We start from the raw sequence: 25,701 nt of genomic DNA on the forward strand, positions 1-25,701 counted from the left end.
GGTAAAGTCAAACAGGAAAACTGAAATCCTCTAGGCAGTAGAGGGGAACACTGGATACGCGACCACAGACTGCAGGTCGCTTCGGGAAGGCGCAGGCCGTAGCTGATATAGACACCTGCTCACACGCAGCATCTGAAGAAGGCAGAAGCACGACAGGGCGGAACAAGGACACAGAACAGCAAACATCAAACAAGGATCCGACAAGGACAGAAGCGGAAAACAGAGGGAGAAATAGGGACTCTAATCAGAGGGCAAAATAGGGGACAGGTGTGAAAGAGTAAATGAGGTAGTTAGGAGAATGAGGAACAGCTGGGAGCAGGAACGGAACGATAGAGAGAGAGCGAGAGAGGGAGAGAGGGAGGGGGAGAGAGAGGGATAGAAAGAGGGAAAGAACCTAAGACCAGCAGAGGGAAACGAATAGAAGGGGAAGCACAGGGACAAGACATGATAATCAATGACAAAACATGACAGAAATTAGAACAATTATTCAACATTCTAAAATTAGGCCCAAATCTCTATATACATGGCTCTGGTGATACCTATAAGCCCATACACATCTATTCACTGATGAGAATACTTGACATCAGGGAAGGAGAGAGAACCATATGTATCTGTTAGTGCCATATCTTAACTGTGCTTCAATAACATGAAGATTAATATTATATGGTGATGGCCGTTGTTATTTATAGGAGAGACTTTGTCTTATAGCTGAGAAGAGCATGTTAATGGTCTGAGGGTACAATGGACCAGGTAGGTAGTGAACATATAAGGTAGTATAGCTAATAGGTAGCTTTAAGCTCAATATAGCCTAAATATTAGTTAAGACCGCTTCTATGGACATTCTGTACTGTCCTCTCTTTGGAGATAATTTACAGTTCTCTTAGCTGTGACAAAGGTCTTAGGCAATTGTTCATCAAAAACATAATAATTTGCTTCATTGTGGTTTAAGATGATTCACTTGAATTAGGAAAAGTATTTATTATTTGAGGCCATTTTGGTTTCCTTCCATCACCGATATGGAGCGTACCAAAGGGTCCGTTAGTTGGGAAGTCCGTTGATTACGCCAAACATCGTCCCGTTCATCTAAGGATGGGTTAAAGCTACATATGAGGAGTAGTATGGGAACTTTGAAGCCCAAAAGTGTGTTGCATTGCGGGGGGTAAATTAAAGGCCCAGTTTAGTCAACAACTTGATTTCCCTGTGTTTTATATTTCCACACTATGAGGTTGGAATAGTACTGTGAAATTGAAAATGATGACAATGCACTTTCAGTGTAAGAGCTGTTTGAAAAGACCCCCTTGAAATTTCACCCTGTTTTGGTGAGATGAAGTTTTGATATGTGAACGATTGCCAGTATATTAGTTAATAGACCAATAAGAAAGTGTTCCAAACCTAATTTTCTGTTTTTCCATCCACACTCGGACCACTTCCAGACGGTCCTAGTAACATTATTGCTTGAGAAATGGCTCTTTGCTATTTTTGCTTATTTTTGACCATTTTGATTTAAAAACAATCGCATTACCCAGAAATTATTTAATATTGAGATAAAAGCAGCTGCATTTGACCTTTAAGGATTTTATTAGATTTCCCCTCATTTATATATCATAGGTTGTAGTTGATGCAGAAAAATGTTTTGACTTTGCATCCATTTCTCTGGGTAATATACTTGAATAATACTATTATTCTCATTTCAATTGATACCCCTGCTTGGTTCACAAAGGCAGTATAATAGAGAGAATTTACCACAGGATGCTTTATCTTGGATGTAATGGCTTTATCTTGGATGTAACCATCATGAATGATGTTTTTATGGCCTGACCAGCTCTTGCCAATTTACATCTATTGTGTTTTCTGTACTTCATAGTTACAATATTGCAAGACAGAACCTTGAGGATTCAATGGCTATATCAGCATTAAAATACAGTGTCTTAAAAATAATGTTCCAAAATATGGTGCCTCAGGCATTTTTTGCCTAATCAATGACATAATGCAATGCATATGGGTAGCTTAGACATTTGGATAGTAAAGGTACAGTGTAACCTATTTATATAGATAGAAAAAGAATAGGAAGACCGTCTGTATCACCATGCGTCAGACAGTGCTTCTGTATAGGACTTCTAATGCAGCTTTCGCTACAGTATTTGCCTATTCAGTTACCTCACCTGCATTTCTGTTTTGTATGGCTTGAACTGTTGATGAGTCTTTGGTTACTTTATCGGCTTGTGTGGTTCACTCCGCTTGGTTACATTTTTATGCTAAACAATTTGCCATGAATCTTGTTTATTTTTTTTGTTGCCTTTTGTTGATTTAAAATAGGAAAACGCATCATGTATGAACAGGCCTTGATTGAAAAAGACAATTAGTTTCCTGTTTTAAGTGTGTTAACTTAAGTGGTGTAAAGTACTTAAGTAAAATGACTTTATTAAAGTACCACTTAAGTAGTTTATTGTTGTATCTGTACTTTACTTTATTTATATTTGAGAACTTTATCTTCAATACATTTGTAAAGAAAATAATGTACTTTTTTCTCCATATATTTTCTCATGACACCCAAAAGTACTAGTTAAATTTGGAATGCTTAGCAGGACAGGAAAATGGTCCAATTCACTCACTTATCAAGAGAACATCCCTACTGCCTCTGATCTGGAGGACTCGCGAAACACACGTGCTTCATTTGTAAATTATGTCTGTGATGTTGTAGTGTGCCACTGGCTATCCGTTAATAAATATAAAACAATACAATTGTGCCATCTGATTTGCTTAATATAAGCCATTTGAAATTATTTATACTTTTACTTTGATATTTACATATATTTAAAACCAAATACTTTGACTTTTACTCAAATTGTATTTTATTGGGTGTCTTTTACTTAAGTCATTTTATATTAAGGTTACTTTTTACTTTTTTACTGAAGTATGGCAATTAGGTACTTTTTCCACCACTGGTTAACTTAGCAAATAGGAAAATGGTGTTATTATTTCATGTTCAAAGAAACAGTGCGTGTGTGCAGGAGTTGTCACTTCATATTGGTGACGTCTTGATGAAGTGGGGTTGGCTTCGTTTGCACCGCCTGAGGGCGACATTCCATCTGATCTGATTCTAGCTTCATTGTGGAATGTTTCAGTCGTGATCATCTGTGTATGTCAATTGGATCTGTAAAGGAGGAATGTAGCAAACCGTTTTTGTAGTGTGTGTGTATATACTGTATATATATATATATATATGGTATTATTTCATGTTCAATATATATGGGGTTTACAATTGGTTCAGTAATGTTAGGGTTGTATGACAAAGGTTGGTGACAGAACTTTTGCTACTGAGGTTGCAAGGCTAGGATGGAATGCTTTCTTCTGGTTGACTAGCAACCAGGGTTTTTATGTTGAATAAAGAAAGGATATACACACTATTAGGATTACATTAAGTACGGTTCATATGACACGCTGACAATTTTACACTTCATATTGATATTGCTAGCAGCTTGCTTTCTCAGATAATGGGGAACGTTACGTGGGCCCGTGTCATTCGACGGCATGGTCTGCGGAGTAAGCTAGTTACGTTGTCCATTATGGCAACAGTAAACAAAAGTTGTCTTTATTTTGTGACATCAATAAACGATTACCGATATCACCCGACCATTGAAGTCGACTATATTTAAGTCATATTGTGAAGTTATGTCTTGTATTAAATGTAAAGTTATAATAAACTACCAATGTCAACACGCAATATTCGGGATGCCAAGGCATATGATTCCAGTTATAAGCAGTTCTGACAAGTTTGTCTGTGTTCCTGCAGAGCAGGGTTAGGGTCAATTACAATTTTTATTTGAAATTCCAATTAATATATTGAATTAACTTGTGAAGTGGAGACTTTAATTTGAATTGAATTTAAATTTGTGGAATTGTTGGGGATAATATTGAATTATTCGAACATACCTAACATTGGAATAGAGAGGAATTCAATTATCTGAATTCAAAGACTGACCTGGAATTTAATTTGAATTAAATTGAATTTACAGGGTAAGGGAATTGACTTGGGCTCGAATTTAGGGAATTAAATCCATCCCTGCTGCAGAAAGCGGAGAATGGTGGGCCTGTGGAGATCCTACCGGGCTCTGGTGACCAGGCATCCATGGACTGTCCAGATAATCACAGCCAGTAAGAAAACACCAATGATGTATACAAACCCTGGATTGCTGATGTTATGTTTTGGCCAATGAGAGACTTTGAAGCCACTGGTCGGCCATATTGGCACTCCTCAGAACAACAGTCATTCATAGGAATGAATGAATGAATGGATTTATACAGTATTTCATTTAATTGTTTCATTGTTTAATTGTATTTTTGTTGTAGTGGGGAGAGTAACAGAACTATATATATATATATATATATGTGAATGTATATATATATATTTGTGTGTATGTGTTTCGCTTGCTTAATATAAATTAAAAGTATGCATTAAGGTGTCTGTAATAGAATAAACGTGGCAAAGCCAAATATAGTATTAGTAAATGCATTTCTGTAGCTTCCAAAATAATTTTACACTGGTGGTGGAGTGGCAAGATGGAGACACGGTGGCTTCAAAACAGTGACTCATCTAGTGTGTGTATATATACATTTTAAAATACCCACTACACTAAGCTACACTACAGTAACTACACTATGTCCATTATGCTCCTCTACAGCAAAGCCCCTGGCAAGAGTCCCAGAAATTCCCTCAAAAAGAGAGGGCGACGGAGACAATTTACCCCAGCATTTTCTCTGAAGCTTTCACCTGATCAGCTTAAACTTTTACAGGTCAAATCAATCAGACTTTTTCTGTCCAAATGTTTACAAATGCAACCCCGTATTCCATGGCTCACGGATGAGAGCTGCAGTCTGAATGGGGTTGTTCAATTTGTGCTGTACCTTAAAATGGAACCATATCTGTGTTTTGTAAATATTTGACATATTCCCTGTTGATTCAGTGACAGTGTTGCTTGTGGTGGCAAACATGTTGGTTTTTGACACATACCCTTAAGAAAAAAGATTGCAGGCAGAGTGCAGTATAACTATAGTTAGAGTATAGTTATTCTGCAGTATGCTCTAAATAATAATTTAGCAGTAATTTAGCTGTGTAACTGCAGTTAGAGTGCAGTATAACTGCATTTATTCTGCATTTACTGTGTCTCTTTTATTGCAGTTTCAAAACAGCATTTTTTTGTAAGGGTAGCATTCATCAGAAGAGGAAGCACTGACTCAGGGTATCCAGGTAAATATTACTTAATTGATCTTTTGCTGAAGTTTTTCTTTTCATAAAGGAGTGGACATTTCCTTGCCGACATAGGTGAACCATAATGTTGTCCTTTTATGTAGGTTACTCTTGTAGAATAGAGGCGTTTTTCCTATGATGCTGATGTGACTCATTAACCAACATCTACATGGCCACACGGTCTGTTTTGTCCGTTAACCAACACAAGATGGCAATGAAGAAGTATTTTCGCTACACGATCTTTTACTACCCTCACTAGCTGACAGGTCATTGCGGCGATGAATATGTCAGGGTTAGGTGCCAGCTTTGTTTTGATAGCTAATTAAATCCAATCAATATTTGGTCAGATATATCACCCTGATTTGACTTGAATATTTGTCTGACTTTAGTCCTCTCTATAACCTGTAGTTCAGGGGTAGCTAGTGCTGAGAAGTTAAGGGATTTTTGTATTTTATTATTATTTTTAAACTTATTTGACCGATGTCTGTTCAATTATTTGAATTCCATTTTGTTCGTTTTTTTCTGTGAGCTCAATGCGCACATTGCACAGCTTTTCAAGCGATAAATCAGATCCTACCTGAACCGTGTGATGTAGTAAGGATTTGTAGTTTCCAACAGGCCAACATTCTACATTGTTTAGCGCATAATTAACTACAATAACCATAATCCATTGCGCATCTACTTGTCCAGTCTGTGTTTATTTTATGCCTGCTATGGAGAATGTGCGATTGTGAGGCGATAGCAGCTGTTGCTTTGGGAGGTAGCTCTAACCGGAAAATACATTATCAAAATTATGGATAGTTGGTAGTCAGCAGTCATAAGTATGCCTTATTTACTTTGAAAATAGGTATTTTGTCAGACAGCATAGGCAGCAGCTCTATAGAGATGAGATGATAAATAATAGTTATCAAATAAAACAAATGTCATATACACAACAACTTAAATATTTTATTAAAGTAATGTGAATAAATTATGTTTAATAAGTGATACGCAGTAATGGGCAGTCACTACCATCATGGGAATTTATTTGTATTATTTTTTCATATAAACGAACTGAAACCGAACCGAACTCAAAAAGCACTAATCCCTCAACACTAGAGGTAGCCAAAGTCTATATTGTCATTGACCGTGTGAAAAGGCTTTGAAATGTCCCCACAGGCAATTACCTGGGTGTTTCTCCTCTCAAAAGCAAAACTTTGTCTGTGTGACCAATAACAATGCAAAGAGGAAACGTCAACTGGGTTGTGTAACCTTTACTTAACTAGGCAAGTCAGTTAAGAACAAATTCTTATTTACAATGACGGCCTAAACAGGCCAAACCTAGACGATGCTGGGCCAATTGTGTGCCGCCCTATGGGGTGTGGGTTAAAGGGTTGCAGGCAGTTTAGACATTTATGTAATCAAGATGTCTGACTTGAGTGACTCATCATCTTTGTTTTCAATGGGAAGAGAGAAGGGAGCCACTGGCGTTTGTATGTACTGTAATGCACATGAGACATTCAGAAGACAGAGAGAGGGCACCAGATAGGGATATAACGAGTGTGTGTGAATGTGTGTGTGTTCAGATTAATGTCTGCTCTGAAAAGGCAGAGACACTGCAAGCACACCTACATTTTACTGACCTCTGTTTGGCTTAGCTCCAGGTCTGCTTACCTAGCCTGTATGATACATGGAATTCAGTACCTGGCATCAGTCAGTCAATGGAAGGATGGATGAATTAACAAATAACGAACAAACAACTGAATGAGAAAAGAGAGATATCAGGACACCAGTGAGCCACGGTAGCAGTAGCTGATACCCAAAGTCAAGTTGTGAGTATGAATCTTAAGAAGTACTCCTCTTCCCCTCCTATGTGGGTGAGACAGGTCCGGCTGGGCTGCCTTCATCAGCTAAATACCTCTGAGGGCTCAGTGGGTCCACTCCCTCCCCAGTGGAACAACCATCAGGCCCCAGGGGGAATGCCTGCCAACTCTTCCCCGGATCACTTCACTTAAGCCTGGGCCACGTCAATCACCATCTACCCCATTAGCCTCCAGAGGCCCTGGCTCTCCCTCAAGGACGGGCCCTGGAGCCGCCGCCAGCCACCCGCCAAGCTAGCTGGTGCTGACATCAGCACTCTCACTTAGGCATGGGGAGAAGAAGCTTGTTACCACCTCTTGACTAGCTACCATGTTTTGCCTCAGTGGGCATCAGATGGATGCTAGATCTAGATAGGGTATTAAAGTTTGGAGGAAATATATATATATTTTTTCACCTTTCCTGTGTGTTTTATCACTGGACACATACTGTAGGACCTTACAAAAGTGAAATGGTAAATGTAAGTGTCGACCTAGGGGCTGGCTGTGTTTAAGGATGAGCTCATATACTGTAGCTAAGCCTCGGGTTTCTCAAGATTTATGCTTGGTTTGTTCTTTTCTTAAAGGGACAGTTATTAGAAATAAAGGTTTACAATTTATTTTTATTTATTTGACCTTTATTTAACTAGGCATGTCAGTTAAGAACAAATTCTTATTTATAATGACAGTCTACCAAAAGGCAAAAGGCCTCCTTTGGGGATGGGGGCTGGGATAAAAAAATATAAATACACTACCGTTCAAAAGTTTGGGGTCACTTAGAACAGTAAAGAGGCGAGTCCGTGGTGCTGGCTTTCTAGGCAGTGTTGCAAAGAAAAATACATATCTCAGACTGGCCAATAAGAAGAAAAGATTAAGATGGGCAAAAGAACACAGACACTGGACAGAGGATCTCTGCCTAGAAGGCCAGCATCCCGGAGTCGCCTCTTCACTGTTGACGTTGAGACTGGTGTTTTGCGGGTACTATTTAATAAAGCTGCCAGTTGAGGACTTGTGAGGCATCTGTTTCTCAAACTAGACACTCTAATGTACTTGTCCTTTTGCTCAGTTGCACCACGGGGCCTCCCACTCCTCTTTCTATTCTGGTTAGAGCCAGTTTGCGCTGTTCTGTGAAGGGAGTAGTACACAGCGTTGTACAAGATTTTCAGTTTCTTGCCAATTTCTCGCATGGAATAGCCTTCATTTCTCAGAACAAGAATAGACTGACAATTTTCAGAAGAAAGTTATTTGTTTCTGCCCATTTTGAGCCTGTAATAGAACCCACAAATGCTGATGCTCCTGATACTCAACTACTCTAAAGAAGCCAGTTTTTTATTTATTTTATCAGGACAACAGTTTTGAGCTATGCTAACATAATTGCAAATGGGTTTTCTAATGATCAATTAGCCTTTTAAAATGATAAACTTAGATTAGCTAGCACAATGTGTCATTGGAACACAGGAGTGATGGTTGCTGATAATGTGCCTCTACACCTATGTAGATATTCCATGAAAAATCTATAACATTAACAATTTCTACACTGTATTTCTGATCAATATGATGTTATTTTAAAGGACAAAACATTTGCTTTTCTTTCAAAAACAAGGACATTTCAAAGTAACCCCAAACTTTGGAACGGTAGTGTATATAGGGCAAAACACACATCACGACAAGAGACACCACAACACTACATAAAGAGAGACCTAAGACAACAACATAGCATGGAAGCAACACATGACAACACAGCATGGAAGCAACACAACATGACAACAACATGGTAGCAACACAACATGGCAACAGCGCAACATGGTAGCAGCACAAAACATGGTACAAACATTATTGGGCACAGACAACAGCACCAAGGGCAAGAAGGTAGAGACAACAATACATCACACAAAGCAGCCACAACTGTCAGTAAGAGTGTCCATGATTGAGTCCTGGAATGAAGAGATGGAGATATAACTGTCCAGTTTGAGTATTTTTTGCAGGTCATTCCAATCGCTAGCTGCAACAAACTGAAAAGAGGAGCAATCCAGGAATGTGTGTGCTTTGAGAACCTTTAACAAAATGTGACTGGTAGAATGAGTGTTATACTGGAGGATGAGGGCTGCAGTAGGTATCTGAGATCGGGGGGAGTGAGGCCTAAGAGGGTTTTATAAATACGCATCAACCAGTGGGTCTTGCGACGGGTTTACAGAGGTGACCAGTTTACAGAGGAGTATAGAGTGCAGTATTGTGTCCTATAATGAGCATTGGTGGCAAATCTGATGGCCGAATGGTAAAGAACATCTAACCGCCCGAGAGCACCCTTACCTGCTGATCTATAAATTACATCTCCGTAATCTAACATGGGTAGGATGGTAATCTGAATCCGGGTTAGTTTGGCAGCTGGGGTGAAAGAGGAGCGATTATAATAGAGGAAACCACATCTAGATTTAACCTTAGCCTGCAGCTTTGATATGTAAAGAGAGAAGGACAGTGTACCGTCTAGCCATACTCCCAAGTACTTGTATGAGGTGACTACCTCAAGCTCTAAACCCTCAGAGGTAGTAATCACACCAGTGGGGAGGGGCGTTCTTCTTACCAAACCATATTACCTTTGTTTTGGAGGTTAAGGGCAGAGAAAGATTGTTAGACACTAAAACAGTTTGTTATAGAGAGTATAAGATTGTATAATCTGCATATAAATGGATGAGAGAGCTTCCTACTGCCTGAGTTATGTTGTTGATGTAAATTGAGAAGAGCGTGGGGCCTATGATCGAGTCCTGGGGTACTCCATGGTGATACAGACAGCAGATGTTCTGACTTTATACACAGCACTCCTTGAGAGAGGTAGTTAGCAAACCAGGCCAAAGACCCCTCAGAGACACCAATACTCTTTAGCCGGCCCACAAGAATGGAATGGTCTACCATATCAAAAGCTTCGGCCAAGTCAATAAAATAAAACAGGCCGATAACAGTTGGGATAGGTTTGATCTCCCCCTTTCAAAAAGGACTAACCATGGCTCCCTTCCAAGCAATGGGAACCTCCCTAGAAAGGAGTGACAGGTTAAAAAGGTCCGAGATTGGCTTGGCAATGATAGGGGCAGCAACCTTAAAGAAGAAAGGGTCTAAATCATCTGACCCAGATGTTTTTTTGGGGTCAAGTTTAAGGAGCTCCTTTAGCACCTTGGACTCAGTGACCGCCTGCAGGGAGAAACTTTGTAGCGGGCAGGGGAAAAAGATGGACAAGCATCGGGGCTAGTCACATTAGAAGGGGTAAGAGATGGACACAATGAAGGACAGACACCACTCAGATAGATATAGGTTCATCTGACTTTTAAGTAGTTTGTGTGTGTGTGTGTGTGTGTGTGTGTGTGTGTGTGTGTGTGTGTGTGTGTGTGTGTGTGTGTGTGTGTGTGTGTGTGTGTGTGTGTGTGCGTGCGTGCGTGTGTGCGTGCGTGCGTGCGTGCGTGCGTGCGTGCGTGCGTGCGTGCGTGCGTGCGTGCGTGCGTGCGTGCGTGCGTGTGTGTGTGCGCGCTTTACTTATGTCTCATAATACTGTTAAAGGCTCCAGTAAAAGAGGTTCAACTCTCTTCCCAGATGTTTTTGCCGGATCGAACTGCCTTTATTAGTTCTACCCTGACATTTTAAGAAAAGGTTAGATCACTGAAAACGGGCTCCTCTGCCTGTCAAAGCAATATTATTAAGGCCCAATGTCCTTTTTAAAACATTATTTGGGTGCTAGAGGTAGAGTCTGCCCTGTCAGGTCTGAGTTGACTTCAATTGAAGTTCTCTGCTGAGTGTGCCATGCAGGAGCACCATAACACCTCATCCTCCTGTATTTGGACCTGGAGGTCCGTAGGCTGGGGCTCCACCATGGCCTCATTCCAAACCAATCTTGACTGATTTCACAACTCCCTCCCTGCAGATCTGAGTGCATAGGGTCCACCGGGTTTTCTCCATGGTTTGATAGTGTGGGGTTTGGAATCAGGCCAAGCTTTTCTCTAATGAGTCTAATGTCTATCCATTTCCCACTGAAGTTGTCTCCTTTTGTCTCTCTGTCCCTCCACAGTGTGTGTCCCTCCATTACTTTTCTCCCAAAAGAGGTGAGGGCCATCTGCCCAAGGCCAGTCAGGTCCACACCGCCCAGAACAAATCATTTGAAATAAACCAGGACTGTTCTCTCTCTTCACACCTTAGCCCCCGCCACGCAGCATCATATTATCACTATGACCAGCCAAGCTAAAAACAGAAACACCCTAATTCTGTAGCTCGGCCATCAGTTGTTGGGTGAGCTGTCACTGTCAGTGTCTCAGCCATGGTCTCCACTCTGTCATGCATCTCTACCATATTTCATCCTCCATCTCTACCACATAGCCCGGTCATCCTCCATCTCTACCACATAGCCTGGTCATCCTCCATCTCTACCACATAGCCTGGTCATCCTCCATCTCTACCACATAGCCCGGTCATCCCGCATCTCTACCACATAGCCCGGTCATCCTCCATCTCTACCACATAGCCTGGTCATCCTCCATCTCTACCACATAGCCCGGTCATCCTCCATCTCTACCACATAGCCTGGTCATCCTCCATCTCTACCACATAGCCCGGTCATCCTCCATCTCTACCACATAGCCTGGTCATCCTCCATCTCTACCACATAGCCTGGTCATCCTCCATCTCTACCACATAGCCCGGTCATCCTGCATCTCTACCACATAGCCCGGTCATCCTCCATCTCTACCACATAGCCCGGTCATCCTCCATCTCTACCACATAGCCTGGTCATCCTCAATCTCTACCACATAGCCCGGTCATCCTGCATCTCTACCACATAGCCCGGTCATCCTCCATCTCTACCACATAGCCCGGTCATCCTCCATCTCTACCACATAGCCCGGTCATCCTGCATCTCTACCACATAGCCCGGTCATCCTCCATCTCTACCACATAGCCCGGTCATCCTCCATCTCTACCACATAGCCTGGTCATCCTCCATCTCTACCACATAGCCTGGTCATCCTCCATCTCTACCACATAGCCCGGTCATCCTCCATCTCTACCACATAGCCCGGTCATCCTCCATCTCTACCACATAGACTGGACATCCTCCATCTCTACCACATAGCCCGGTCATCCTGCATCTCTACCACATAGCCCGGTCATCCTCCATCTCTACCACATAGCCCGGTCATCCTCCATCTCTACCACATAGCCTGGTTGTTCTGCATCTCTACCACCTAGCCTGTTTGTCCTGCATCTCTACCACCTAGCCTGGTTGTTCTGCATCTCTACCACATAGCCTGGTTGTTCTGCATCTCTACCACATAGCCTGATTGTTCTGCATCTCTACCACATAGCCTGGTCGTCCTGCATCTCTACCAGCTAGCAGGGTCGTCCTGCATCTCTACCACCTAGCAGGGTCACCCCGCATCTTGAACAGAATGCTAACACCTTGACTGGTCACGTCACTCTGACCTTCACACAGGCCATTCCCTGGACCAGTAGAGGGGTGAGGGAAAGCAGAGAAGCAGATGAGGCGTGACTAGTGAGAGTATCTGTTTTAGAGTTTGGAGCTCCCTAGAGGCAGTGATCCGTGATCTAAGCTCCCATCTCTCCCTCTCTGTAGGGAACAAGAATCACTCTCTCTCTCCATGGTGTCTCTCATCAGAATTTCTGCCCCATTGTTCACAGAGAGGGCTTCTCAGCTCTATTCTTCTTGACAGGTAGCAGCAGTCTACCACACACTCACACACTCTCTCTCTCCTACACACACACACACACACTCTCTCACACTCACACACACACTCTATCTCTCACTCACTGAAACACACACACACTGCTCTCCCTCCTTTATCTTGGACTCTTCCAAAGGTTGTTTACAAGAATCCCCAACTTCCTTTGACAGGAGCCACCATGAAACCCACCTTTTCCCCAGGTGCGTAGCCTCTCTCTCTAGTGGTGTATCTGTTTGACTGTTCATTAACTGCTGTGTGATAAATGGCATCTATCTGACTCCAGACCTGCCCGGTGAGTGTCACAAAGAGGAATGCTTTGATCCTGAAATGGGCTTGTGTTTATATCTAACGAGATACTGACTTGCATTTGTTCAAGCAGAGAGATGTCATTTCAGTTGCTTTGTCCCTTTTCATGATTTCAACAAAGGCAGAACATATTGATCTCTGTCTGTATTGTTAGTTGTACAGAGAATTGATGGAAAAGTTTTTCCGCTCAGAGGTTTTCTAGCCAGCAACATTGTGGAGAGATAGTCATCGTTTTCAGCTTAATTTAGACCAAGTTTGGAGTCACCGTTTTCACAACTCACACCCCGCAAAGAAACCACATCGTTTAGCCTGGAAACACTTTCAGCTGTTGCCTGTGTAATTTACATGTCAATGGGTTTCTCTTCATCATCAATCAATCTCGCGCAGTCATATTCATCAATGCATCTCCTAAATCAGATGTTTGCATCCTCTGCTGTAGATTTCCCATACAAGTCGATCTCCGCAGAGACACATGAGGCTGTTTTTTTGATCACGCACATATAAATAATGCATGTATATGTTTGTCCACCCCTCCTGTCGTGGGGTTGAGGCGAGGTGATCGATGCCCCCAGGCCCAGCCTCTGGGCAGCGGAAGGGTAGGGAACCCGTGACATTTCCAAAACATTGGTGGAGACTGCTCCGTCAACCAGATTGGCACTCCCTGTGTGTGTTAACAGGAGGGCACGCACACACACCGTACACACACATACACACAGGACACTGTGATGTCCCACTGAGGCCTTTCTGGCAATGAAATCAGTTTCCATCAGTCGCTATGGCCAGTGTCCATAGACTCCTCTCTCTTGTGCGCGCTCTCTCTCTCTCACCAATTGATAAATGACACTGTACTCTTGAAACCTTTCACTCTCTCTACCTGCTCTCTCTCCCTCCCCTCTCTCTTTCCCTTCCCTTCCCTCTCTCTCTCTCTCTCTCTGCCCCCCCCCCCCTTTCTCTCTCTTTCTAGTGAGGAGGTATTTACAGACCATAGAGCTACTGAATGGTTGACCTATCCTGTGTGACCGGGGCATGCACACTTCCAGTCAGTCAGTGTGTCAGTCATCCTTACCTGTGGCATTAAGGTCTCCAAAGACAATGACCTACAGTACTGTACTAGTGTGTTTTAAGATGACTCGGTCAGAATTTGGGGATGAGTCCAGAGGAGAAAGGTTCAGTGTTTTGTTTTATTACTTGTGACTCTAAATCATGATAATCAGGCCTTGCTAAATCACCTCAATGGATTTGGAGTGATTATACATTTTTAAGATTCACATCAGTTAAGTCACACATCTCTTGTGTTCTGAATGTCTATGCTAATTGGATCTGAGTGCTTTTATAGAAATAATCTATATTAGTGGCTGTATTGGTTACATTGGCTTGGTGCCTCTATCTAATGATATTAGCATGTTGGTGACAACTATGGTTGCAAAAATCCTGTAACTTTTCCAAAATTCCCAGGTTTTCCAGAATTCCTGGTTGGAGGATGCCTCTTTTTCCCGCATATTCCCCTGATTCCAGGAATGTTAAATCCAATATTTCTAAGAAACTTGGGAATTTTGAGTAAGTTGCTAGAATTTTTGACCTTATTGACAAATCATTTAAACCGTAAGACACTTGTTCACATGGATCTACACAGTGTCTCAAAGATATTAGTAATACAATGTACTACAACTGTGTAACAGTTGAGTGGACATGTGTAGAATAGGACAAATGCCCAGTCAACCTTTCCTCTGCTACAATGTAACTACGGTCTAACTAATCAGTTTATGTAGTGTTTATGAATCGTATATTTTCCTTTATTATATTTACAGTTGAAGTCTGAAGTTTACATACACTTAGGTTGGAGTCATTAAAACTTGTTTTTCAACCAATCCACACATTTCTTGTAAACAAACTAATGTTTTGGCAAGTCAGTTAGGACATCTACTTTGTGCATGACACAAGTAATTTTTCCAACAATTGTTGACAGACAGATTGTTCATCTTATAATTCACTGTAAAATCAAAAGAAATCAGCCAATACCTCAGAAAAAAAATGTAGACCACCACAAGTCTGGTTCATCCTTAGGAGCAATTTCCAAATGCCTAAAGGTACCACGTTCATCTGTACAAAAAAAAGTACGCAAGTATAAACACCATGGGACCACGCAGCCGTCATAGCGCTCAGGAAGGAGACGCGTTCTGTCTCCTAGAGATGAACGTACTTTGGTGCGAAAAGTGCAAATCAATCCCAGAACAACAACAAAGGACCTTGTGAAGATGCTGAAGGAAACAGGTACAAAAGTATCTCTATCCACAGTAAAACGAGTCCTATATTGACATAACCTGAAAGGCCGCTCAGCAGTTTGCAACTGCACATGGGGACAAAGATCATACCTTTTGGAGAAATGTCCTCTGGTCTGATAAAACAAAAATAGAACTGTTTGGCCGTAATGACCATCATTATGTTTGGAGGAAAAATGGGGGGCTTGCAAGCCGAAGAACACCATCCCAACCGTGAAGCACGGGGATGGCAGCATTATCAAATCAAATTTATTTATATAGACCTTCTTACATCAGCTGATATCTCAAAGTGATATACAGCAACCCAGCCTAAAACCCCAAACAGGAAGCAATGCAGGTGTAGAAGCACGGTGGCTAGGAAAAACTCCCTAGACAGGCCAAAACCTAGGAAGAAACCTAGAGAGGAACCAGGCTATGAGGGGTGGCCAGTCCTCTTCTCACTGTGCCGGGTGGAGATAATAACAGAATATGGCCAAGATGTTCATAAATGACCAGCATGGTCAAATAATAATAATCACAGTAGTTGTCGATGGTGCAGCGAGTCAGCACCTCATGAGTAAATGTCAGTTGGCTTTTCATAGCCGATCATTAAGAGTATCTCTACCGCTCCTGCTGTCTCTAGAGAGTTGAAAACAGCAGGTCTGGGACAGGTAGCACGTCCGGTGAACAGGTCAGGGTTCCATAGCCGCAGGCAGAACAGTTGAAACTGGAGCAGCAGCACGGCCAGGTGGACTGGGGACAGCAAGGAGTCATCATGCCAGGTAGTCCTGGGGCATGGTCCTAGGGCTAAGGTCCTCCGAGAGAGAGAGAGAAAGAAAGAGAGAAAGAAAGAATTAGAGAGATTCACACCGGATAAGACAGAAGTACTCCAGATATAACAAACTGACCCTAGCCCCCCGACATATAAACTACCGCAGTATAAATATTGGAGGCTGAGACAGGAGGGATCAGGAGACACTGTGGCCACATCCGATGATACCCCAGGACAGGGCCAAACAGGAAGGATATAACCCCACCCACTTTGCCAAAGCACAGCCCCCACACCACTAGAGGGATATCTTCAACCACCAACTTACCATCCTGAGACAAGGCTGAGTATAGCCCACAAAGATCTCCGCCACGGCACAACCCAAGGAGGTGCGCCAACCCAGACAGGAAGATCACGTCAGTGACTCAACTCACTCAAGTGACACAACCCTCCTAGGGACGGTATGAAAGAGCCCTAGTAAGCCAGTGACTCAGCCCCTTTAATAGGGTTAGAGGCAGAGAATCCCATTGGAGAGAGGGGAACCGGCCAGCCAGAGACAGCAAGGGTGGTTGGTTGCTCCAGAGCCTTTCCATTCACCTTCACACTCCTGGGCCAGACTACACTCAATCATATGACCCACTGAAGAGATGAGTCTTCAGTAAAGACTTAAAGGTTGAGACCGAGTGTGCGTCTCTCACATGGGTAGGCAGACCATTTCATAAAAATGGAGCTCTATAGGAGAAAGCCTTGCCTCCAGCTGTTTGCTTAGAAATTCTAGGGACAATTAGGAGGCCTGCGCCTTGTGACCGTAGCGTACGTGTAGGTATGTACGGCAGGACCAAATCGGAAAGATAGGTAGGAGCAAGCCCATGTAATGCTTTGTAGGTTAGCAGTAAAACCTTGAAATCAGCCCTTGCCTTAACAGGAAGCCAGTGTAGGGAGGCTAGCACTGGAGTAATATGATCAATTTTTTTGGTTCTAGTCAGGATTCTAGCAGCCATATTTAGCACTAACTGAAGTTTATTTGGTGCTTTATCCAGGAAGCCAGAAAGTAGAGCATTGCAGTAATCTAATCTAGAAGTAACAAAAGCATGGATACATTTTTCTGCATCATTTTTGGACAGAAAGTTTCTGATTTTTACAATGTTAATTAAGTAGATGGAAAAAAGCTGTCCTTGAAACAGTCTTGATATGTTCGTCAAAAGAGAGATCAGGGTCCAGAGTAACGTCGAGGTCCTTCACAGTTTTATTTGAGACGAATGTACAACCATCAAGATAAATTGTCAGATTCAACAGAAGATCTCTTTGTTTCTTGGGACCTAGAACAAGCAGCTATGTTTTGTCCGAGTTTAAAAGTAGAAAGTTAGCAGCCATCCACTTCCTTATGTCTGAAACACAGGCTTCTAGCGAGGGCATTTATAATGTGGGGGTTCTTTGCTGCAGGAGGGACTGGTGCACTTCACAAAATAGATGGCATCATGAGGTAGGAAAATTAATTAGTGGGTATATTGAAGCAACATCTCAGACATCAGTCAGGAAGTTAAAGCTTGGTCGCAAATGGGTCTTCCAAACGGACAATGACCCCAAGCATACTTCCAGATTTGTGGCAAAATGGCTTAAGGACGACAAGGTCAAGGTATTTGAGTAGCCATCACAAAGCCCTGACCTCAATCCTATAGAAAATTTGTGGGCAGAACAGACAAAGCATGTGCGAGCAAGGATGCCTACAAACCCGACTCAATTACACCAGCTCTGTCAGGAGGAATGGGCCAAAATTCACTCAACTTATTGTGGGAAGCTTGTGGAAGGCTACCAAATACTAATTGAGTGTATGCAAACTTCTGACCCACTGGCAATGTGATGAAAGAGATAAAAGCTGAAATAAATCATTCTCTCTACTATTATTCTGACATTTCACATTCTTAAAATAACGTGATGATCCTAACTGACCTAAGACAGGGAATTTTTACTAGGATTAAATGACAGGAATTGTGAAAAACCGAGTTTAAATGTAGTTGGCTAAGGTGTATGTAAACTTCCGACTTCAACTGTATGTATGTCTTACACCCATAGAGATGTATTATTGAATATTGTGTTCTAATTATATTACTATGGGACCCCCATTAAAATTATTATAACAAGACAAGTGGCGTATGGTGAGTGATTATTTTTGTATGGTGAGTGATTATGTATAATAATCATCAGTAGTGACTGATGTTACCAGTAAAGCAGAAGCAGGTGTACGGGGGATTAATGGTGAATGGGGGTTGATGTCTTTGAATGGTCTTCTACCGCTTTTTCTGTCGTTGGCACCGTTTCAGGTTGGCATGTGTCTAAGCACGTGCCCGCTGTGCGCTGGCACAGAGCGGCAGATGCCCGCATCCCAATGATCTTCCTGTTACTCTCTCTTTCTCCACCCCTTCTTTCTCACTTCCTCTAACCTCTCCCTCCCTCTTTTCTCTTCCTCTCTCTCGTCCGGGCACGCTGGTGGGGGTGGGTGATGTCATCTCCCAGCAGGTGCTTGAGAGGCGGGGTCTAGCCAATCACAACGTGACTCGGACGGCCAAGATGATGAGAATCGGATTCTTCTTCGTCGTGAGTCCTCCTTCCTCGCTCTTCCTGTCTTTTATCTCACTGTCTCACCTCAAATGACTGGTTAGTGTCAGTATATCAGTCTGTACCACACATGCACATTGGGTTGCTCTCTCACACACAAGGGAGAGGAGGTTTGCAGGGACGGGTTCATGTGCTGTCACAAACACTCCATCGGCCAGCTGTTAAAGGGAAACAGCTCTGCGACTGTGCGTCAATAGCAGCCACATGTAGATATGAGTAGGTCTCTGAAGGAGTGAGAGAACAGCTGGGCAGCGTGGGCTGGCCACCCAAGGCCAGGCCTCAGCACCAAGGCTCCTGGACACGCCACACACAGATGTTCCCTCTGACACACTCCTTCTCACAGACTCTGTGAGATGCCGTTGGCAGTGACACTCTACAGAGAGCTGAGAAACTCTGTTGTGGTGACTCACCACAGTGTGCGCCTGTATATGTTTGTATGTGGCCATCAGCCCAGTCACGGACCAGCCTCTGTGTGACATCACTGGACAGAGCAGGGAGAGTGAGTGCAGAGCGTCACCTAGAAATATTATGTTTTTGTTACCAAGGCAAAGATTATTTATAATTGTGTTCATTCATTAAATATTCTATTGTTTTTGTTCAGTGCCACTGAGAGGAGACCAACACTGTCTACACAGTTATGTAAAAGTAATGCTCTAACACGAGATGACTTATAGATCTGAAAGAGGTGCTGTGGTAGACTATGTTGTCTCACATATTTGTTTCTAGAGTGTTCCCGAAAGCAATAACATTTTTCATGTTTATTTCCTGCTGTTACCCAATCAGTTTTTTTATGATGAATCTGTGTGAAGAATCCTGGTGGTCCTGTTTTCAACCCCAGGGCACTGTATTAGGTGGATGGTACTGGAGGTACCAAGGTTCTGGACAAGCTGGTCACTAAAATGAGAGGGGCATCTGGGTGGCTGCATTTTACGTGTTAATTTTCAATAAAAAAACTAAAACAACTTCAGTACCACCAGCCATTTGACATGAATAGATCAATTAACATGGTTTATATTACTTTAGATAAATTCTCTAATGGGCTGGTCATTATCCCTTGCATGACTCCTTTACTTACAAGCCAAATAACAACATTCTAAATATGAATGGACCCCAGGTGAAGGTGCCCTCAGAAGTGCCTGTCACTGTGGTACCAGCCAGAGCTGAATGAATAGGTGTAACACACATCAGAGAAATCTATTTCTGCCTGTTCCCACGTTTACCACAGGAGGGTGAAGCCCCCCCTCAGCGCGTGTCAACTAATCCTTGCATTGACAGGTGGGGAACAAGGCCTGCTTGTATAATACACCGCTAACATGATTTGGGGTCTGTGAATGCACAGGAAGAGAGAGGACAATGAGAAGCAAGCGCAGCATGGCCCTCTCCTGGAGGAGGGATTAGTGTACACTCTGAAGGATGCATGCTCTCCTTTCACAGCATTGCTATTTTCACACATAACTTCCACAAAACAGGGACTCCAGGGCTAAATTTAGATCTTAAAGACCCATTTCTGTTTCAATGTCCTGTCAATGTTACCATATATAACACATTGTGGAGGGAGGGGGAGTTGATGCTGGTGGTCCCTGTCTAAATGAAGTTCATTAGTAGTTGTACGTCAGGTGGTGAAATTGGCCAAAGCTTTACCTGGGGAGTCCTAACCACAGTGATGATTCTCCCTTTATTACAGTCACTGAGCTGTAAAGATGCTTCATGTTAAGAAACAGGATCTTCCCAGACTTAGATGATTTTCAGTGACCTGAAAGAAGGGTAAGATTAGCACAGTTGGTCTGAGCAGCCTGACTTGCCTAGTTAAATAAAGGTAAAACAAATAATACAAATAAATCAATAACTGCTGCATCAGTGACCATAATGTTGGTGATTTAATCAATGTTGCATCAAATATCAATACAAATCTACAGGGTGAGGGTCCGTGTTTTAGTAACGACACAGCAACAGGTAAATTGTTATTTTTACTTCTGTAAATTATATGTTTTATAACACAATTTGGCTTTTATGTACAACCCTTTAGAGGTAACAACAAGCTCTACTTTCAGGGCCCAACTCGACTCATCATAATCACCGCAATTATCCAATTTTCTTTTGAAACCTTTTGAAAGTGGCCAGTGTGCATCATTATATATATGCCCCATGCCCATGCAAAAGTAAGTTTACATTAAAAGCCACTGACCGTTTTTCCCACAAATATTTCAGACACGTCCACATTTATATCAACATGTACATTCACACACACAGACCCCACGCACACACACACACACACACACACACACACACACACACACACACACACACACACACACACACACACACACACACACACACACACACACACACACACACACACACACACACACACACACACACACACACACACACATAGACATACAGATAAAACCGTGTTTGTTCTTGTCATGAATCAACAGGTGGGCTTTGCTCCGTGTTTCCTGGGTGCCTTCCTGGGGATCTCTAGAACCTTGAATGAACTGACTGTGGAAGGAGAACATTGCCAAGCTCAAGAGGGTAAGGCTCATCTCAGCATGACTTTACCCCACAGTTGTCAATTAAATGTACAGTGCATTGAACCTCAAAGAATAATATGATTAAAAAACATACAGTACTAGTCAAAAGTTTGGATACACCTACACATTCCAGGGTTTTTCTTTTACAATTTTCAATAGTGAAAACTATGAAGTAGTAAAAACTATGAAAAACACATATGGAATCATTTAGTAAGCAAAAAAGTCTTAAACAAAGGAAAATATATTTTATATTTGAGATTCTTCAAAGTAGCCAAACTTTGCCTTGATGACAGATTTGCAAACTCTTGGCATTCACTCAACCAGCTTCATGAGGTATGAACTGGAATGCATTTCAATTAACAGGTGTGCCTTATTAAAATGACATTTGTGGAATTTCTTTCCTCCTTAATGTGTTTGAGCCAATCAGTTGTGTTTGGGCTCCCGAGTGGTGCAGCGGTCTAAGGCACTGCATCTGAGAGCTAGAGGCGTCACTACAGACCCAGGTTCGATTCCAGGCTGTATCACAACTGGCCGTGATTGGGAGTCCCATAGGGTGGCGCACAATTGGCCCAACGTCTTCCAGGTTAGGGTTTGGCCGGGGTAGGCAGTCATTGTAAATAAGAATTTGTTCTTAACTGACTTGCCTAGTTAAATAAAGGTTAAATAAAATTAAAGGTATTGGTGATATACAGAAGATAGTCCTATTTGGTCATAGTATAGTCCATATTATGGCAAGAAGAGCTCAAATAAGTAAAAATAAATGACAGTCCATCATTACTTGAAGACATGAAGGTAAGTCAATCCGGAAAATTTCAATCTGTTTCTTCAAGTGCAGTTGCAAAAACCATCAACCATTATGATGAAACTGGCTCTCATGAGGACCGCCACAGGAAAGGAAGACCCAGAGTTACCTCTGCTGCAGAGGATATGTTCATTAGAGTTACCAGCCTCAGCAATTGCAGCCCAAATAAATAAGTAACTGACACATCTCAACATCAACTGTGCAGAGGAGACTGTGTGAATCAGGCCTTCATATTTTAGTTGCTGCAAAGAAACCACTACTAAAGGACACCAATAATAAGAAGATATTTGCTTGGTCCAAGAAACACGAGCAATGGACATTAGACCAGTGGAAATCTGTCGTTTTTTGGTTCCAACCGCCGTGTCTTTTTGAGACGCAGAATAGGTGAACGGATGATCGCCATATGTGTGGTTCCCACCGTGAAGCATGAAGGAGGAGGTGTGATGGTGTGGGGGTTCTCTGCTGGTGACACTGTCTGTAATTTATTTAGAATTCAAGGCACACCTAACCAGCATGGCTACCACAGCATTCTACAGTGATACGCCATCCCATCTGGTTTGCGCATAGTGGAACTATCATTTGTTTTTCAGCAGGACAATAAACCAACACACCTCCAGGCTTTGTAAGGGATATTTGACAAAGAAGGAGAGTGATGGAGTGCTGCATCAGATGGCCTGGCCTCCACAATCCCCTGACCTCAACGCAACTGAGATGGTTTGGGATGCGTTAGACCGCAGAGTGAAGGAAAAGTAGCCAACAAGTGCTCAGCATATGTGGAAACTCATTCAAGACTGAAAATAATTCCAGTTGAAGCTGGTTGAGAGAATGCCAAGAGAGTGCAAAGCTGTCATCAAGGCAAAGGGTGGCTACTTTGAAGAATCTAAGTACTTTATTTGGTTACTACATGATTCCATATGTGTTATTTCATAGTTCTACAATGTAGAAAATAGTCCAAATAAAGAAAAAACATTGAATGAGTAGGTGTGTCCAAACTTTTGACTGGTACTGTATATTAAGTATGAGTCACAACTCCAGATATTATAGAAATGTACACATGCTGATTTTGGCATCTTTAAAAATCAACATGTTGTCTTAAAAGATAAGTGTTTAGTGTTGGCCTTGTAGCCAGTACCTCCTGTAGTACCCTCTGTAGTACCCCCTGTAGTACCCTGTGTTGTACCTACTGTGGTACCTTCTTTAGTACTTCCTGTAGTACCCCCTGTAGGTCCCCTTGTAGTACCCTCTGTAGGACCCTCTGTAGGACCATCTGTAGGTCCTTCTGTAGGATCCCTGTAGTACCTCTGTTAGGACCCCCTGTAGGTCCTTCTATAGGACCCCTGTAGTACCTCCGTTACGAACTCCTGTAGGTCCTTCTGTAGGACCCCTGTAGGACACCCTGTAGGTCATTTTGTAAGACCCCTGTAGGACCCCCTGTAGTACCTCCTGTAGGACCCCTTGAATCACCTCCTGTAGGACCTGAGCTGAGGCTTCCTTTGGAACTCCTTTCCTCTCCTCCCCTGTGTTCTCCAGGAAGCTAACAGAGTGACCCCCATCTCTGACCCAGTTTAATTAGAAGCTATTTCCTCCCATGGAGGGACATAATGGAGGGAAGGAGGGTTGAAATAGCGGCGGGTGACTCATGTCTTAGATAAGGGGTGTGTGTGTGTAACAGGGGTGTTCTTCCACCGCTCCCTTCCTCTCGCTCGGCGGACCATAAATTATTTATGCAAGGAAGGCACTTGAGCTAAAATGAGGCTGAAAGGGCAGTCACCAAAATGTCAGAAGAGACAGAAAACAAATGGCAAATGTGCTCATTAGGCAAGACTGTGATGTAAAATATATGTGAGGTGAAAGACAATAACATGACCACACCTCCCTCATCTAAAGCGAGGTGAAACTTGGTCTGGAGCCACAGACCCGACGTTACTAGTTTGAATGGACATTAGTGACAGGTGAGAATGTTGGCAGACACATGCAGCATCATCCTCAGTCCTCAGCACTGCTCTTCATTAGCTAGTGGCAGTCCGCTCGCGTGTCAATCACAACACAAGCCCAGCTAAGACTTCCCTTCCCCTCATTTTATATTGTGGGTCAAGCTTTCCTCCGAGACCACTTGGCTATTCATGTGTCTCATTATAACAATCACTCTGATGCTACAGTACCTCCCTCCTTTATGAAAGGATGAATGAGATAGAGACGTGGGGGTCGGAGACGTCCATTTCGAGAGCTGCCATTCTCCTACATTCTCCATTCTCCCTTATTGGTCAGTCACTTCACTCAACGCTGCTGGATGCTGATATTGAAGGTCAAGTGCACACTACATATTGGAAAAACAAAGATTAGTGCTAGCGACTTGTCTACCTATTAGCGTTTTCATAACGCAACAGTTTGATGCCGTTCTAAAGCTCAGTGTGTCATAATTAAGGGAGGAGATGGTGAGCGTTGGGCAAACTGTTGCATGACCACAGGACTGTAGCCTCGTGAGCTCAAATGAGTTGGTTGTCTCTTCAGCCCTAGACCACGAACGAAAGACGTTGCTCTCCAAAGGAGGATGGATTTTGGTGAGGTCATCGTGTGTCTCTGACGTTGTATCCCTGCAGTGTTTTAACCCCAGGTGGCCAACGCCGTGTTTGCTAGAAATTAGAAACTGTTACGCCCCAGAAAATCAACAAAGACAGGCAACATTTCTGAGAACATTGGCTTATTTTATACATCCAGTCTTGCCCAATAATGAATAATAAAACATTATTACAAAAAAAAGAATGAAATCCAGCAATCTTGTTGCCTGTTGACCTTTAGTGAGATGGGCCAGGCTAAGTGAGGGTGCAGGCAGTTCCAGAGGTCTGGTTGTTTTATATGCCATGTGAGGTAGCAGGACAGGGCACTGACCCACAGTTATTAAATTGAGACTATGGTGTTGAGCTGGTATTGAGTGTCACCTGTCATTGTCTGTGACTGACTCAGAGGGGGGCCAAAGCATACTGTAACGTCTCACAGCCTGAGTGACAGCCCCTACCCACCTGGTCAGGGTCAGAGGTCAACACAGGTTTGAACTGAAGGTAGACACCCCTGTGAGGGAGAGCTAGTGTCAGAAGTTAAATGTTTCTACCAGAAATTCACCATCGTTTCAACATAAAGATCTCTATGTCTCTTATTCTCTGCAGGACTACATGGATGCTTTGATCTCAAATTACTACCTAAGTTCTCCATGTGGAAAGATTCACATACTTACGGTATGAACCACTCTATGCTTCATCAATGTGTTCCGCTCTTTTTCAGCTATGGCCTCCAGTCCAGATTGCCAACTTTTCTTCATCCCACTGCACCATAGATAAGGCCCAGGGATGGTTAGTGACGTCAATGTTATCCATATGGATTTTCAGTGTAATGTCAGAATTATTGATTTATTCATTCAGCTGTGATGCCTGAATGGAACTCTGATGTTAGTACAGTGGGGCAAAAAAGTATTTAGTCAGCCACCAATTGTGCAAGTTCTCCAACTTAAAAAGATGAGAGAGGCCTGTAATTTTCATCATAGGTACACTGCAACTATGACAGACAAAATGAGGGGAAAAAAAGGCACATGACAGCCAGCTTGGAGTTTGCCAAAAGG

General features: G+C 42.7%; 1 pseudogene; it reads left to right on the plus strand.

Moving 5' to 3' along the window:
* The first annotated feature begins 4,082 nt into the window (after positions 1-4,082).
* LOC123990332 lies at positions 4,083-25,423 on the plus strand (annotated as a pseudogene).
* The last annotated feature ends 278 nt before the right edge of the window (positions 25,424-25,701 follow it).

This window comes from Oncorhynchus gorbuscha, linkage group LG12, assembly GCF_021184085.1.
Source record: "Oncorhynchus gorbuscha isolate QuinsamMale2020 ecotype Even-year linkage group LG12, OgorEven_v1.0, whole genome shotgun sequence".
NCBI lineage: Eukaryota > Metazoa > Chordata > Actinopteri > Salmoniformes > Salmonidae > Oncorhynchus > Oncorhynchus gorbuscha.